This window comes from Lissotriton vulgaris, chromosome 1_2 (assembly GCF_964263255.1).
Source record: "Lissotriton vulgaris chromosome 1_2, aLisVul1.2, whole genome shotgun sequence".
In the NCBI taxonomy this organism is placed as follows: Eukaryota; Metazoa; Chordata; class Amphibia; order Caudata; family Salamandridae; genus Lissotriton; species Lissotriton vulgaris.
This window is the reverse complement of record NC_141686.1, coordinates 319,946,364-319,963,804: the sequence shown is the minus strand read 5'-3', so window position 1 is coordinate 319,963,804 and position 17,441 is coordinate 319,946,364. Positions and strand designations below refer to the sequence as shown.

The 17,441-nt window shown below is 49.3% G+C and overlaps 1 protein-coding gene across 1 annotated transcript in view; it reads left to right on the top strand.

Annotated features, from left to right (window-relative positions):
* Positions 1–634: 634 nt before the first annotated feature.
* The window catches only part of TIMM10 (translocase of inner mitochondrial membrane 10), an 80,589-nt gene continuing 63,782 nt past the window's right edge, over positions 635–17,441 (top strand). The window contains exon 1 of the mRNA XM_086953787.1: positions 635–733. The gene's annotated coding sequence lies outside the window, so the exon portion shown is untranslated. The remainder of the gene's footprint in view (positions 734–17,441) is intronic.

Sequence of the window (17,441 nt, the reverse complement as noted above, 5' to 3'; positions counted from 1 at the left end):
ATGAGGTAGTAAAAAGTGCACAAGAGGAAAAAGTGACAAGCGTGCAATTACAAGAGAAAACAAAGTATAATTTGAGGTATAATACTGCAATAAGTATATAATAACTCAGGCACAAGAACAAGCGTTATGTAGGCAAAGGTGGCACTTGTGCAAGTATCAAAGGTAAAAACATGTGAGAGGTAGCAAACCGTGTGTTACAGGGGCAAAGTGGTGTGTGCATGTTACAAAAGGTCACCAAACACAAGTACATGGAAAATACTGCAAAAAGGCAGACACTTGCTTTCTTATAACAGCTGCTAACTATCCCTGCTTTGCACAACCTAAAAAGAGACCTCCACTGTTTTCAGCCGACCCCCTCTAAAAACGGGACATGAGCTAAATTTCCTGAAATCTGCCGGGACAGCTCTTGAAAAACCGTGCTATAATGTGATGTTTTTATTTGATATTAAATATGAACAGGAACAGAGAGCCCCCAATGATTGACACTTGTCAACGGCGCGCGAGCACACGGCCCCGCCCCCGGGCGCCACCGGGGCTGGAGCTGTCAAAGGGCTCGCGGCCCAGGGCTGCTTCCGGGGCGGGGCATCGCGCGCATGCGCAGTACTGCAGGGCGCGTGTCCTGACGGGCAGTTCACAGCGATACCGCTCTCTTAGGCGGAAATGGGGCACCCGGAAGTGCCGTGGAGCCGGAAGTGGGGCACACACACACGTGCTTCCGGTGCCGCTGCTGGAGGTGAGTGAAGGGGAGAGACAGGCTACCGGTCACCGGGTGGGATCAGGAGATAGGCCAGCTGTGCCCGCCCTTGTCTGCCCGGAGCCCCCTGGGTGTGCTCGTCCTGGGCCCCCGCGGCGCCTCTGCCCATGCAGCCGGGGAGCCCTGGGCTCAGGGAGGGATCCCCAAGTGCCCCCCTCCTGCGAGACAACGGCTGCTTTATTATCGGTGCCTGTGCATCTCCTCACGCACGAACCCACGCACGCTCCTCACGCACATGCTGCTCCCAGCCCCCTCCGGCCTCTGTGAGAGATGCGAATACGACCCCTCCCTCAGGTGCACCAAGCACAGCCGTGAGACGGCACCGAGCTCGCATGCTTCACCGCTGATGTCCTGTCGGCTCTGACAGGCCTTTCCTTCGCCAAGCTTCCTAATGCACCCCTGCATGCATGGGTCTCTCACTACTGAGATGTCATGTGACCTCTGACCTAGGCCCTCTCTTCTGACCTCCACCAGGCTTCCTAATGCACCTATGCATGCAGGGCTGTCACAGAGCGGTCATGTGAGCTCTGATGCATCACTGCATGCAGGGCTGTCTCACTAGAGAGGTCATGTGAGCTCTAATGCATCACTGCACGCTGGGCTGGCTGTCTCACTGCTGAGAGGTCCTGTGAGTTCTGATGCACCTCTGCATGCAGGGCTGTGTCACCAGAGAGGTCCTTTGAGCTCTAATGCACCTCTGCATGCAGGGCTGTCTCATTAGAGACGTCCTGTGAGCTCTGATGCATCACTGCATGCAGGGCTGTCTCATTAGAGACGTCCTGTGAGCTCTGATGCATCACTGCATGCAGGGCTGTCTCACTAGAGAGGTCCTGTGAGCTCTGATGCACCTCTGCATGCAGGGCTGTCTCACTAGAGAGATCCTGTGAGCTCTGATGCACCTCTGCATGCAGGGCTGTCTCATTAGAGACGTCCTGTGAGCTCTGATGCATCACTGCATGCAGGGCTGTCTCATTAGAGACGTCCTGTGAGCTCTGATGCATCACTGCATGCAGGGCTGTCTCACGTCCTGTGAGCTCTGATGCATCACTGCATGCAGGGCTGTCTCATTAGAGACGTCCTGTGAGCTCTGATGCATCACTGCATGCAGGGCTGTCTCACTAGAGAGGTCATGTGAGCTCTGATGCACCTCTGCATGCAGGGCTGTCTCACTAGAGAGGTCCTGTGAGCTCTGATGCACCTCTGCATGCAGGGCTGTCTCATTAGAGACGTCCTGTGAGCTCTGATGCATCACTGCATGCAGGGCTGTCTCATTAGAGACGTCCTGTGAGCTCTGATGCATCACTGCATGCAGGGCTGTCTCACTAGAGAGGTCCTGTGAGCTCTGATGCACCTCTGCATGCAGGGCTGTCTCACTAGAGGTCCAGTGAGCTCTGATGCACCTCTGCATGCAGGGATGTCTCACTAGAGAGTTCCTGTGAGCTTTGATGCATGACTGCATGCAGGGCTGTCTCACTGCTGAGAGGTCCTGTGAGTTATAATGCACCTCTGCATGCAGGGCTGTCTCAGAGAGGTCATGTGAGCTCTGATGCACCTCTGCATGCAGGGCTCTCTCACTACAGAGGTCCTGTGAGCTCTAATGTATCACTGCATGCAGGGCTGTCTCACTGCTGAGAGGTCCTGTGAGTTCTAATGCACCTCTGCATGCAGGGCCTTCTCATTATAGAGGTCCTGTGAGCTCTAATGCACATCTGCATGCAGGGCTGTCTCACTGCTGAGAGGTCCTGTGAGTTCTAATGCACCTCTGCATGCAGGGCCTTCTCATTATAGAGGTCCTGTGAGCTCTAATGCACATCTGCATGCAGGGCTGTCTCACTACAGAGCTCTAATATATCACTGCATGCAGGGCTGTCAGCACTGAGAGGTCCTGGGAGCTCTGATGCTTCACTTCATGCTGGGCCGTCTTACTGCTAAGAGGTCCTGTGAGCTCTACATGCAGGGCTGCCTCACTAGAGAGGTCATGTGAGCTCTGATGCATCACTGCATGCAGGGCTGTCTCACGAGAGGGCCCATGAGCTCTGCATGCAGGGCTGCCTCACTAGAGAGGGCTCGTGAGCTCTGATGCACCTCTGCATGCAGTGCTGCCTGACTAGAGAGGTCAGGTGAGCTCTAATGCATCACTGCATGCAGGGCTGTCTCACTAGAGAGGTCATATGACCTCTAATGCATCACTGCATTCACAACTGTCTCACTAGAGAGGTCCTGTGAACTCTGATGCATCACTGCATGCTGGGCTGTCTCACTAGGGAGGTCTTGGGACCTCTGACTTAGGGCCTCTCTTCTGACCTCCAACAGGCTTCCTAATGCGCCTCTGCATACAGGGCTGTCTCACTCTGAGAGGTCCTATGAGCTCTGACAGAGGCCCTCTCCCCGGACCTTCACCAAGCTTCCCAATGCACCTCTGCACGCACCCCTGATGTCCTGTGAGCTCTGATGCACCTCTGCATGCACAGCTGTCTCGGCACTGAGAGGTCCTATGAGCTCTAATGGTCCTCTGCATGAACGGCTGTTTCACTTCTGAGATGTCTTGTGACCACTGACCGAGGGTCTCTCTTCTGACCCTCACCCAGGTTCCTAATGCGCCTCTGCATGCACTAATGCCCCAGTTCTGAGACATGCCAGAGCCTGCACAGTACTCTACGAAACTGCCCACTCAGCGCAGTGACGTTCTTGTAATGGATGATGTATTCAGAGAGCTCTTGCACCACCCCATCATACTAACATGCACTCTTCAATGATATTTGAGTACTGAGACATTCACATGAATATGGCCCTCTGTATTAGAAGTATAGTATTCACAAGATACTCCTGATGCGCCTCTGTACTGGACTGCAGTCTTTTCTAAAATTCCATCTCGCACACAATGAGGCTGTGACATGGTACAGTTGTACTTACCTGCACCAATAACTAAATACTCAGAACTGAAATGTTTACTACCTTCTGTGTTTGCAGATTTCTAGAGCTCACTATCACCCGGGAAATTAACATGCCACTGAGCAGATATGATTCTAGCCACACCTGGGGCATAGTGAAACTACTTGAAAAGCCTACTGCGGAATTCAAAAACTGTGGAGGACACTTGTGTAGGCGAGGTAGATAATTCTGCCTTTTAGGATCGATGTCGGAGAAGGCTTGACCGTCAGATCTTGGGTTCCATGAGGTGTGTGCAAGTAGGAGTCCGGATGAGCAAAGGTGTCTGGAAGGTTTTTGAGAGCAATTGCGATAGTTAAGGTATGCTGGGACAGTGTTTTGTAGCGCCTTGAAAGTGTCAGTGAGGGGTTTTAATTGTTCTTTATTTTATGTATGGATAGCCAGTGGAGGTCCTTCAGGTGTGATGTGAGTGTGGCTTTGGAGGTTGAGAGTGATTGACTGCCTAGTTCTAAATGGCCTACTGCTACTGGCGATTTTTTTATTCATCCTGTCACAGAGGGTGTTCCCGTAGTCCAGGTTGCTTGTGAGTTGTGACAAGGGCATGCATGACAGGTTTCTGGGTGCTGATTGGGATCCATTTGAAAATGTTCCTCTGCATCTTGAGGGTATAAAAGCATGAGGCGGTGGTAGCATTGGCTTGGACGCTCATGTCAAGTTTTGTCTGTCATGATCCTGAGGTGTAAGGGTGGGTGGAGCTTAGCTCTGTTGGCTACCAGGTGGATTCTCACGGTGTTGTGCTCTTCTCGAAGATCACATTTTGTCTTGTCAGTGTTTAGCTTCAGTCTGCATACATTGTACTGTACTGGGCGTCTTGTCTGTTAAGGAGAAAGTGAGTTGTAAATGGTAGCTCTAGGAGAGGGCATTGATGTTGTGAGTGCAGATGGTTTAGAGGGATTATGTGTGCATCGAAGAGGGTTGGGTGGGAGCTCCGCAGATGAGGTCTTGGGTATCCAAAATATACACTGCCAGAGTGGTTCAGTCCGGTGGGCACAGATACATCAGAGTGTAAGTCCTTGGATTCGGATATCATGTAGGCGTTGGATGGGGTGGGTGTGCGGAGAGATTTGGGAGGATGAAGACTGCCATGTCTCTTCTGTCCAAAATCGAGCACGTATCATCCATGGCGGTGATGAGAGCAGTTTTTGTGCCGTGGGACTTTAAACCAGACAAGCTATGTGGTTTGCATTGGTTCTTTGGATAAGAACATGAGCTGTTTGGTGATATCTGTCTGGTCCTGTTGCGGGCTGAAGTTACTGTAAATGACTGATTATGTTGCTGAAGAATTGAGACTGATAGTTGCAGAAGTCTTGCAAGGGGGTTATCGAGTTGGGGGTGGCTGTTGGTGAGGACACATTTTTTACAGTGGCGAATATGTCTGTCTTTCGGTTGGTTCTGGCATCCATGCAGTCCGCCCGAGCGGCACATTTGGTAATCCAGATCATTTGGTGGTAGGGTCTTGGGACAGATTTGAATGTGCTGCTGTCTTGGCTCATTCTGCATTTGAGCTTCAGTTTGAGGTGCGTTTCATCAGTCTTGATTCCTCTGTTTACTAACGGGTCTGGGTTATTTGAGGGGGACCAGGGAGCTGGCGCAGGAGGTAATGCAATAGTTGAAATTCTTAAGGGCGTTGAGGAGGAAGTTGGTAGTCCACCTCTATGCTACCACACCACTATCCCACACAGCACCACTATCACACACAGCACCACTATCATACAGGCTAGAACTTTTCAATGTGGGTCAGACGCTGCTGCATGTTTTGTGCTGAATTCCATGTGTTACACCTGTCCCTCCCATGAATGTCCTTGTCTCCCCCTTGCGTATATTTATTTATTTAAATTCATCACTCTTCCCCAAACAGCACAAAATCTTGGAATTGTTTAACCTCTCTACTGCAAAAAAACGATACATTCACATTCTCTGTAGTGCTTCCCCGCGGTGGGGGACTGAACATGAGTAAGATACATCTATGAATCTCAGCAGAAGGATTTAGTGTGAGGAAAATAGTCTTGACTTGAGAGAGGAGATTCCTTCCCATCCCAAGAATATTTTTTTCCTGTGTGTGTGCTGATATCAACATCACAAACCCACTGGGGTTTCACTATTTGAAAATTGGCAACAACGACACGGCACCTCACTGTTAGGAATACCGGCACTACATCATCCATCAGGCCACAGGGGTGGCCACGCCCAGGTGGGCGGGGTTGAACATTTGAATATGATGCCGAAAATCGCCGTGCCTGTGCCTCTGTATCCGGTGCCTTTGAAGAAGTGTTCACACATGAAACGCGTCAGGCAACACTGGACGTTACTCCTTCTGTGACTCTGAGCAGCCTCCTCGCTGTAATTCACATTAAAGATTTGTGGCAAAGAACTCACCTATTTGGGGCTCAATCCTTCGCAGGCAAACTTGTTTGACTTGATTTATGCGGCTTTGCCTGAGCCGCGGAACGAGCCCATGTGCTTTCAGCACACCAGCTGCAGCGCCCTACAATGCTGCCGCATTTGGAACAGGAGCCGATTTTTGTGAAAAGTACGTAGCAGCGGGGACCCAAGCTCAACATCACAAACCCACTGGGGTTTCACTATTTGAAAATTGGCAACAACGACACGGCACCTCACTGTTAGGAATACCGGCACTACATCATCCATCAGGCCACCAGGTGGGCGGGGTTGAACATTTGAATATGATGCAGAAAATCGCCGTGCCTGTGCCTCTGTATCCGGTGCCTTTGAAGAAGTGTTCACACATGAAACGCGTCAGGCCAACACTGGACGTTACTCCTTCTGTGACGCTGAGCAGCCTCCTCGCTGTAATTCACATTAAAGATTTGTGGCCAAGAACTCACCTGTTTGGGGCTCAATCCTTCGCAGGCAAACTTGTTTGACTTTTACTACCTGTTTCTGACCTAATTGTTCCAGAAAGCTGGGCAGACTTTGATCATAGAACAGATCTTTTTTTGACGCCATTTTTAGAAAAAAAAATGCTTTGACAATGCCAGTTGAGTCAGTAAGGGAGAGGATGACCTGTTGTCAGTGTAGCATACAATTGATGACGTGGGCTCTGACAATATTTTATGAGGGGTGTTGTGTAGGCATTGAAGAGCATCGGACTGAGCAATGATCATTGAGGGACTCGGCAGGTGAGTTTCTTGGGTTTTGAAGTGTAAGGGGGAAGTCTAACTTGTTGAGTTTTGTCCGTGAGGAAGGAGGATATTCGGTTGAGAGCCAGTCAGCAGATACCCCAGTGCTGAAGCTTTCTGTTCAGTAATTTGTAGGGGACCGTATTGAAAGCTGCAGCGAGGTTGAAGAGGACGAGTGTTGCAGTTTCTCCTCGGTTGAGGATGCTACTGATGTCATCAGTGGCCACAATGAGGACTGTCTCTGTGCTATGGTTGTTGAGGATGCCTGATTGAGAGTTGTCTGGGACTTGATGGAGTTCTAGGTGGTCCCCAATGACTTTAGGTGGAAAAGGCAGGTGCAAGATGGGTCTGTAGCTGCTAAGGGCTTTGAGGTCTGCTATTGGTTTCTTCAGTAGGGCGTTGACTTCAGCATTTTCCAGCAAGACAGGAATGTGGTGGTGGTTATGGAGGTGTTGAGGATAACAGTGTGTGCGAGGGAGATGATGGTTCTTCCAAGGTTGAATATGAAATGGCGACATGGGTCTAAGGGGACTCCTGAGTGGATGGTATTTATCAAGGTGGTTGTTTCTTCTTTTTAGAAGGGCTTCTAGTTGCTTGACTGATGTTTGGTGATGAAGGATGTGTCTGAGTGGTCGGGGGAGCTCGTATTGGTATACTGTGGGTCGAATGTGTTGTAGATCTTGGCAATTTTGTGTTCAAAGACATTTGAGAGGTTGTTGCAGAGTGCATGAGATGTGATTATGTTGTTGGCATCTGCAGGATTGGCAAACTCCTTGACAATGGTGAAGACCACTTTGCCGCTGTTGGAGCTGGCTTTGAGTCTGAGAGTTAAGGCCTTTTTCTTTGTGTCTTGTAGTGGTAGAGGTTGAGGGGTTGAATGGGTAACAAAGGCTGAAGGAGGGTGTTTTTGCTGGTGATGGTGTTGTGAAGGTAGAAGAGCATTTGATCCAGGACTGATCCTTGCTGAATGCTCTCTGGGAAGGATACCCAAATGGAAGTGCAAACACCCGAAAGAGCGATTGGGGAGATAGAAGATGCGCTTACCAGTGATGCAATTGAGTGTAAGAGAGTCAAGATGGTTGACCATGTTAGTCTGTTGAGAAATTGGAGAACTAGTTATGATCAACTGTACTGTGCTGAAGAAGCTACTTCTGTAAGTTATCTTGATGCAGCTAAATTGGTGGGCTAGGGATTTTAGTGGGTTAAAGAAACGAGATATGGTAAAGGGTGTGCCGTTTGAGCACTAGTTCCATTGTTTTTGAGAAGAAAGGAGGGTTATGGGATTTACTCTGTTTGGAGGTGAGCATGTATCTCCATCTTACTAGAACAGGTGGTGGATATGACCCAGTTTTAATTAGTTGTGGTGTAGGCAAAATGTGTTTTAAAGGCCATCCTAAAAGTTAAGAGAGTTGACACAGTTCTGTGGCGGATTTGCAGATCGTTCCACAGTTTGGTGGTGTAGCCTTGGAAAGAATTTCTATTTGGGTGAAAAGTTTTGCAATTTCTTTGGATCCAACAGGAGAGGTCTTTCCCCTCGATCCTCATTTGGCATGTCAGGTAAAGAAATGGCCTGAAAGGTAGGACTGTCTTTTTTTAAAAAAAATGGCTCTATAACTCAAGCACTAGTTTTCAATTGTAATTCTCACTTCCCAAGGGAGCGAGTGGAATTCTTTTACGATAGTTGTCATGATCAGATTTTCACTTAAGAGACCAGTAAGGCTGGCAAGTGAAATACTGCTTTCCATGGAACGCATGTTGGGCACTAACAACCAGAGCGTTGCCAGAATGTGCAAATAAGTGCATGGGAAGCAGGTTGAGTATGAGATATATCTTGTTCTTTAGCGATTAGGGATTAGGGATTAGGATTAGTCATCCTGAAATCTCAGAGCCCTCTGGTGTGTGATTTCGTTTCTCTGTTTCTGAGACTTGGGAGTAGAGAAGTGGAGGTTCTCCTTCAGTTTCTAGATGCCTCCACCCCATGGTCGAGTTGCTCCTCGGGTTCGGAGGGACCCCTGTCTCCGTGGTTTAACCACGCCTTGCACTGACTGAGATGGTGGAGGGGTCATCCCAGGAGGCATATGAGCGCCTGATGATTTTGTGTTCTTTCAGCCTGTCCCACAGATCCTCAGGGGTATTGAAGTGTGATTTCTGATTATGAAGGACCTTCAGTCTTGCTAGGAGTGATAACATACAAGTGAGTTGCATAGCCTTTGGCTTCTGTTTGACCTCCATAAATGATAGTCTTTGCTGTTGTACTTTGGGGTATAATCTGGGGTGGGACCTCTCTTCCTTATTGCTTGAAGAACAGCATTACAGTCTCTATAATTGAGGTAACAAAAGATGAGGCTAGTCGGAGGGATGTCCAGGAGAAGGTTTTGCCACCCTTTCCACAATAAAGCACTGGCCAAGTCCTCAACAGGAATCCATGATTGGAGTCAGGATGTGATGAATTGGGTCGGATGGTGTCCCACAGTCCCCTCTGGCCTTCCCACTACCTGTATGATGTTTTGCCAGAACGGCCTTCGTCATCCTCAGCTCTGTTCTCAGGTTCTTTCCTGGTTTGAAGCAGCTTGGTAACCTGTTGTTGGAGGATGCATACAGGGTCTTCTATTTGTGGTACAGCCCATCTGTCCTCAGTCGACCTGTCAACCTATTGCAGAGGTCTTAACGTAGGAGGGATTTACTTTCCAGTCTGTCCCAACCCCCGCATATTGAGATTGGCAAAAACATCACAAAATCAGCACTTTAGTAAAAATGCCCCTAAATTAATATTTTTAAATGTGTATTTCCTGGTGAAGGAGGGGGGGCCACGTCCCTTCGCTCAAGCCTGCTCAGTCTACTTTTGTGGTACTCGTTCTGCTGCTTCTTGGCAGTCTTCACAGATGAACATATGTGCCCTTTTTGCCATCTTGTGGCTATTTACAGAACAGTAATTGTGTCCATCACAGAAATAGTTCCTCGTAGGGATAGCGGTAGTTGCGAGACCAGGAAGTAGGGAATACTTTACTTCGGCAGAGTGGACATTCAGAATGCTTGTTTTTTTTGTGCTGGTTGCAGGAGTGTATAATTTTTTTACTTGCAGTCGGCTTCACTAGTTGCAGCCTTGACTGGGGACTATTACATTTTGCTCAAAACAGAAATATAACTAGGTGGCACCCATAAATAAAGATGTGATCCAGTCTTTAGAGTGTCTTGCTTGTCCAGTTTTCTAGGGTCTCCCGTAACTTTGACAATGTAAATCTGGTATCTCTGGCATTTAGCTGGCCATCTCTTCCCTGCTGCATGTATTGGGTTACAAATTAATGTGTGTAATACTCACACGCTTAGACTTTTCATTGCACGCGAATATTAGTTTAGTAAGTTAAAAGAGAACCTCATTCAGGACAAGCCCCCCCCCCCCCCCCCCCCCCCCCGGCTGTGCCGCATGCGGTGGGCACTGGAGCCGTATAAAAATAATATTTGTTCACCACTCCCTCACCCATAGCACTCCAGCCTAACATCACCTAGCCCCCAACCTCAGCCCTGTTTCCCAGTCACCTGTCGGTGGCTGCTTTCCTCTCCTCAGAGCACCCTGTAAACCTCCACTTATGCGAGGGCCACCAATGCCAACTGATGTGCCCTAACTGATACGACGGGCCCTGCAGGTAGGGGAGTGAGTGATGATCAGAGTGCTGATGAGTCCCTCATTCGTCTGTGACTTAATTTTTTGGAAGCTGCTGCCCGTTTGCTATATTAGTGAGGATATGTCTGTTTGCGTTGGAGGGAGAGGCGGCTGAGACACTGGGTGATCTCTACCCAGAAGAGTATAGCAAACACTCTAAGACACTTTAAACATGCATATTTCGAAGAAGAATACTCAGCTAAAACAGTTTTCATTGATTTTAGGTTGAAAAGGAATGATTGAGTAAAAAAGTGCTACAAAATTTCGATTTTTGTGCAGCTAAATTTGCAAATCTATGCCGCAATATACACCGACCACGCACCCAACCAACGCCCCCCACCACCACCCTCTGCAACTGGACACCCGTCCGCACCGAAGACACCACCCGCACGCTGAACACCATCCACTCCGGATCCCCTACCGACCCCTGCCCCCACCACGTCTTCAACAAGGCCGACTCGATCATCGCACCCCAACTCCGGGACATCATCAACATCTCCTTCACCGACGCCACCTTCCCGGAGAGCTGTAAGCATGCCGAGCTCAGCGCCCTCCTGAAGAAACCGACAGCAGACCCCACCGACCTGAAGAACTTCCGCCCCATCTCGCTCCTCCCTTTCCCTGCCAAAGTCATCGAGAAGACCATCAACAGACAACTCTCCGCCTTCCTCTAGACCAACGGATCCCTCGACCCCTCACAGTCTGTGTTCCGTGCAAACCACAGCACTGAGACCGCCCTCATCGCAGCCACCGACGACATCAGATCCCTGCTTGACAACGGGGAAACAGCTGCCCTCATCCTCCTGGACCTCTCTGCAGCGTTCAACACTGTCTGCCACCGCACCCTAACACGATTTAGAAAAGGGGGTGGTGATGAACAGAGTGTCTGAGTTAAACAGACCACTCTCTTACCCAGTCCAAAGATCAGGGCTTGATCCATCACCGTTATTTATCTCACTGCCCCATCCCAGCTCAGAACCTGGCTATATGCAAATCAGTCTGTCCCTGGCCCAGTGCATCATGGGAACAGGGCAGACTAAACTACCAAGCCAATTCTTCACCAGAAAGGAGACAAGCTACCGGGGACCGGTTTCTGGCATTTCAGCCTTCTTCGGCCCGGCTTGCTTGAATCCTGATGGAGCAGTGAGAAAGGGACTCATGTCTGAGTATTCCCTGCCACACCTATAGTGGCCAAAAACGATTTAGAAAAGGGGGTGGTGATGAACAGAGTGTCTGAGTTAAACAGACCACTCTTACCCAGTCCAAAGATCAGGGCTTGATCCATCACCGTTATTTATCTCACTGCCCCATCCCAGCTCAGAACCTGGCTATATGCAAATCAGTCTGTCCCTGGCCCAGTGCATCATGGGAACAGGGCAGACTAAACTACCAAGCCAATTCTTCACCAGAAAGGAGACAAGCTACCGGGGACCGGTTTCTGGCATTTCAGCCTTCTTCGGCCCGGCTTGCTTGAATCCTGATGGAGCAGTGAGAAAGGGACTCATGTCTGAGTATTCCCTGCCACACCTATAGTGGCCAAAAACGATTTAGAAAAGGGGGTGGTGATGAACAGAGTGTCTGAGTTAAACAGACCACTCTTACCCAGTCCAAAGATCAGGGCTTGATCCATCACCGTTATTTATCTCACTGCCCCATCCCAGCTCAGAACCTGGCTATATGCAAATCAGTCTGTCCCTGGCCCAGTGCATCATGGGAACAGGGCAGACTAAACTACCAAGCCAATTCTTCACCAGAAAGGAGACAAGCTACCGGGGACCGGTTTCTGGCATTTCAGCCTTCTTCGGCCCGGCTTGCTTGAATCCTGATGGAGCAGTGAGAAAGGGACTCATGTCTGAGTATTCCCTGCCACACCTATAGTGGCCAAAAACGATTTAGAAACCCTAACACAGCGCCTCAGCGACATCGGAATCCAAGGGAAGGCACTGGAATGGATCCTCTTGTTCCTCGCCGGAAGAACCCAGAGAGTCCGCCTCCCCCCGTTCAGATCTGCGGCCACCGAAGTCATCTGCGGCGTACCCCAAGGATCCTCGCTCAGCCCCACCCTCTTCAACGTCTACATGAGCCCCCTCGCAGACATCGCACGCCAACACAACCTCAACATCATCTCCTACGCCGACGACACCCAGCTGATCCTCTCCCTCATTAACGACCCTGCGACCGCCAGAGCCAACCTACATGAGGGAATGAAGGATGCCGCCGAATGGATGAAGAACAGCCGCCTGAAGCTGAACTCGGACAAGACGGAAGTCCTCATCCTGGGATCATCCCCCTCCACCTGGGACGACTCCTGGTGGCCCCCTGTCCTGGGCACCACTCTCAAACCAACGGACCACGCACAAAACCTGGGCTTCATCCTGGACTCCTCCCTCACGATGACCAGACAAGTCAACGCAGTCTTGGTAGCCTGTTTCAACAACCTGCGCTTGCTCCGAAAGATCTTCCGCAGGATCCCCACCGAAACCAGGAAGACGGTCACCCAGACACTCGTCACCAGCCGACTAGACTACGGGAACACCCTCTACGCAGGTACCACTGCCAAACTACAGAAAAGACTCCAGCGCATACAGAACGCCTCCGCACGACTCGTCCTGGACATCCCCCGCCACAACCACATCTCCGCCCACCTGAGACCTGCACTGGCCCCCCGTCAGCAAGAGGATCACGTTCAGACTCCTCACCCTCAAGGCTCTCCACGACCTGGGACCCAATTACCTCAACAACCGCCTCAACTTCTACACGCCCACCCGCCAGCTGCGATCGACCAGCCTCGCCCTCGCCACTGTACCACGCATACGCAGAACCACCGCCGGAGGAAGATCCTTCTCCTTCCTGGCAGCCAAAACATGGAACGCCCTCCCCATCCACTTACGACTGACCCAAGACCATCTCTCCTTCAGGAGGCAACTCAGACCTGGGTTTTCGAGCAGTAACGGACCCCTTCCCCCCCAGCGCCTTGAGACCCTCCGGGTGAGTAGCGCGCTCTATAAATTGTTTGATTGATTGGGGTGTTGCGTTCTAATCTAGAACCCTGATCGATACTGTGACCTTATGCCCCTATACGGCTATAATCCCCTTATACCCCTATATTGGCATAACCGATCAAATGCAATATTCAGAAACTCGTCTCTGGCCTCACACGAACAGAGCCACATTTCAGAAGAGCTTCCTCTGCCACTTCCTTTGCAGCTAATTAGTGCAATGACATAGCAGAAGTTACTATCTAAGATTCCTAGATTAACACTCCGAGTTCTTCAACAAGATAAAAACTCGGCAACCTGGGAAAGCCCTGTTTGCCTTGTTTTGATTAGTAATAGAACTCTAATGAGCACTGATAGACGATCACTTCCTAGTGACATCTTTATTGACGTCTTATGTCCAAAAACTTGCGTCAAACAAGGCACCTTTCAGGTATAAATATTACCAACGTTGCCTTAAGCAAACGCTGCTGCTGCTGTTTTCGCTGAAGCTGAAGCTGCTGTTATGCTGATGATACCATAGCTGCTATCGCTACTGCTATCGCTGCTAACTAGCGAACGATGGTGTGGTGAACTTAGGAGCTGAACAGCCGTCCCCTGCAAGAGCCCAGCAGATGCAAGCTGCCCGCGGACGCTGCCCCTCCTCCTCCACGCGCTGAGAGAGACGCTGTCTTTTCTCCTGCAGAGAAATCCAGCTCCGGCGTTTCCAGCCTACCCTTGCGGGTGACTGGGATATCGAGTTCCCTGAAGGAGATACCAGGCCTCCATCATTCTATTCCAGGGGTATGGTGTTGACTAAACCCTTAGAGAGAATTCTTGAAGCAAACCTTGGCAAAACCAACTTAACTTAAAGCTACTTACTTACTCCCCTCCCAAGTATTAGGCTTAGGTCAGGTACACTGGGGTAGGCGTAGTTAGAAGCACCAGTTGAGCATTTTAGCCTAATGTATATATGACTGTATATATGTTTTATTCATTTTAAACCATTGTATGGCTAAGAAACCATATCAATGCTTTTACAGTATTATTTCGCAATACTCATCTTACTGTACGTACTTTTTATAATAACAAGTCTTGCAATTGTGGCAATTCATTTCTCTTGTTTGAGAAGAAAGACTGTTCAATAAATGTTACCTTTTTATTGAAAACGCCCGTCTCTCTATTCTCTACATATTGTGAAAGTAATCTGCACAACAACTGACTGAGTAAAATAACTGTCTATTGTTCACACGACTCTAGAGATTGACTCTTATCTGAGGAGCAAAGTTGTCATGTTGCACGGTTGTTGGAAAACTGAATCCCTTCTTGTCTGTACCAGGGAAGCTGATCACTTCCTATTCAGAGAAGAAAGTTTCCAGTGACCTCTGAGCTAGTTGGTAACAAACCCAATTAAGTTTAGCATAGTCAGTGGAGGCCTGGAAGATCCGCACAATACTACTGTTTATGTTATTCCAATGCGCAAGGCCTATTGGGAAAATAGGAACTACACTACAGGGGATCTGTCCAGTGAGGAATGTGACTATTATGGCTTGTAAGATCATAGATTTGGCATGGTTTCCTCTCCCCATGGGGATTTAGCAGATTCCGTAGTTCCACTGAGCTTTGTTGAAGGTATCTGTGGTGGCTTGCACGCTTTCTGGGTTTGGTTTATCTTCCCCTAAATTTGAGTAACAGTGAGTGTGATGGTGCAGACCCAGTGCACACAGCGTTCAACACTTAGCTGTCGGACCCCACTAGGACAGTATTCATGCGCACCTTGAGTCTGAGATGGTTTCTTAGCACTAATAGAGTTGTGGCAGACGTTGCACAGTTTCTTAGGGGTTTGGGTGGCTCCAGTAGGACTCAAGTTAAGCAGTACAAATGCGGGCCTCTTATTAATGCTTTGGGTATGTCTTTGGTAGAAGTTATACACAGAAGAGGGTAAATAAAGGACTGAGCCAGCATGAAGGAGCTCGTCCAACAACTGCGGCTGCCAAAGGAGGGCACAAGCAGGCTAGAGTCGAGTTTAGCAATGTGGAGCGTACTGTCCTGTTTTTCAGGGCTCTCGCACTTCAGCAACCTGTGTAGGTAGGTGTCCCCAAAATGTGTTCAAACTGATTTTGTTCTAAGTAGAGCCTAATCCCATTCATCACTGGAGAATGACATTGACAAAGGGAGAATGGATTTATCCCTCCTATGCCATCCCCTCCGCAACAGGTAGACAGGGGTGAAGGGCAGTATCGCCAAAACAGAGGACTATGTATGCATCCTAGGCCTGAGGCAGCACTGTGTCTGGGTAGAATTGCTGCAGTGTTGTGCAGGAGGCGGATACGGTTTTATTATTATTCTACCCCGTGCATGCTGCTGCCAGGTAGGGGTTAGGGGAGAGTGGGGTGTGTGTGTTGGTGTTTAGGGCCAGTAACTTTGCTTGTTGCGCAATTCCACTTCCCGCACCAAGGAGGGCCCACCACATGGAAACTGTAAAGGGAGGCTGCCGGTTGCCTGGTCAATTTGGGCCGTCAGATTCTAGGGTCGATGTATGCTGTAGTGATTTGAGGCTTCCGGCCACCTCAGGATGCAGCGACAGCCCATTTCTTGTCTCTCAGTCATGAGAGGACAACTCTCAGGTGTGCCTTGCAGCAGCCCAGTTCAAGGTTCTCGCCTCGTTGCTCGCTCCAGTTGTCTACGCTCACTCCAGCTGGCCTCATCCAAATATTCATTAAATGCTGTGGCCACAAGGCATCTCAAACCGTTGACATATTCTGCAGAGCCAAGTTGAGTTGGATGATGGGTTGCTTCAGATTTGGACAGATGTCAGCGCTTTGGAACAAGAGCGTACAGAGAGGTGCCCGCAATCTTCATTGGGCAAGCCCCACCCCCGTTGAAGCCCTGTGAACCAACTTCTGGTGACAGTAGGAGAGAACTCTTCACGATTCCGTTTGTGCAGAATTGTCTCATCTGTTTGACGTTATGAGATACTAGGATGAACTTTGTTTTGTGTTGAGTCCGCATGAAGAGGATGATATCCATTGCAGTGCATTCATGTCGTAATAGCTTCAATATTGGGTGTTTTCATGGATGACATTCTTAAGTAGCGTTAGTGGTCATTGGGGTATTGATCTATGGTAACCCTGCAGTCGGTTGGATATAGGCTGTGTGCCGCCATTCCTAGATGAAGCAGTGTTTGGTTAGGTGTAGATCCCTGTGCGATGCCTCAGATCATGCAGATGTTTAAAGTATGCATGCTCATTTTCACTACTTGTGTATGTTGGGAGTAGAAAGTGGAAGGAGTACCAGTTCATGACGTGGCCTCTTGAGACTGTTCCGTGTTCTACTATCTGCAGAAGGCTTCGATTATTGATCATATGGAAAGCAGCTGAGAGATCGAAAATAGGCATCAGGCACTTCTGTTGGAAAAGGCCCCTTTTTACATGCTCACCCTCATTTCCCCTGACTTTTATAGACTCTGCATACAGGACCATTGCTGTCTGGTGCTCATTGTATGTGCTGTGACCCTTAAATACATAGAAATGAACTAATCCCTGACTTGCATATTTAACTATGTACCAAGAACACAGGTAAATAAATGTAAGGTAAGACCTGGAGACGGCAAACTTTTCTCCTCCCAGCCAGGCGGCCTCCAAATTGAGAGGGAGTGCAGCTACCCCCAGAACCACAGAGGAGGGGACCGATCATTTCTCTGGCCACACCTCTGATAGGGTACACTGTCTCTGCACAAGGCAGACTGTGTACATTTTGGGAGTAAGCTGCACTGTGAAATTGTTTACAGTAGGGCAAACAGGAACGGCTGTAAATGTGGGTAGGGTTCCCCTGGGAACTCTTAGCCAATTTGTTCGAGAGAAGCCAGTAGTCCTCCTCACCCACTAGCAAGTGCCAACCATATAGTTTACACCCAAAGACACCCCAAGACACCCTCCCGGGAACACTCACTGGATCGTGAA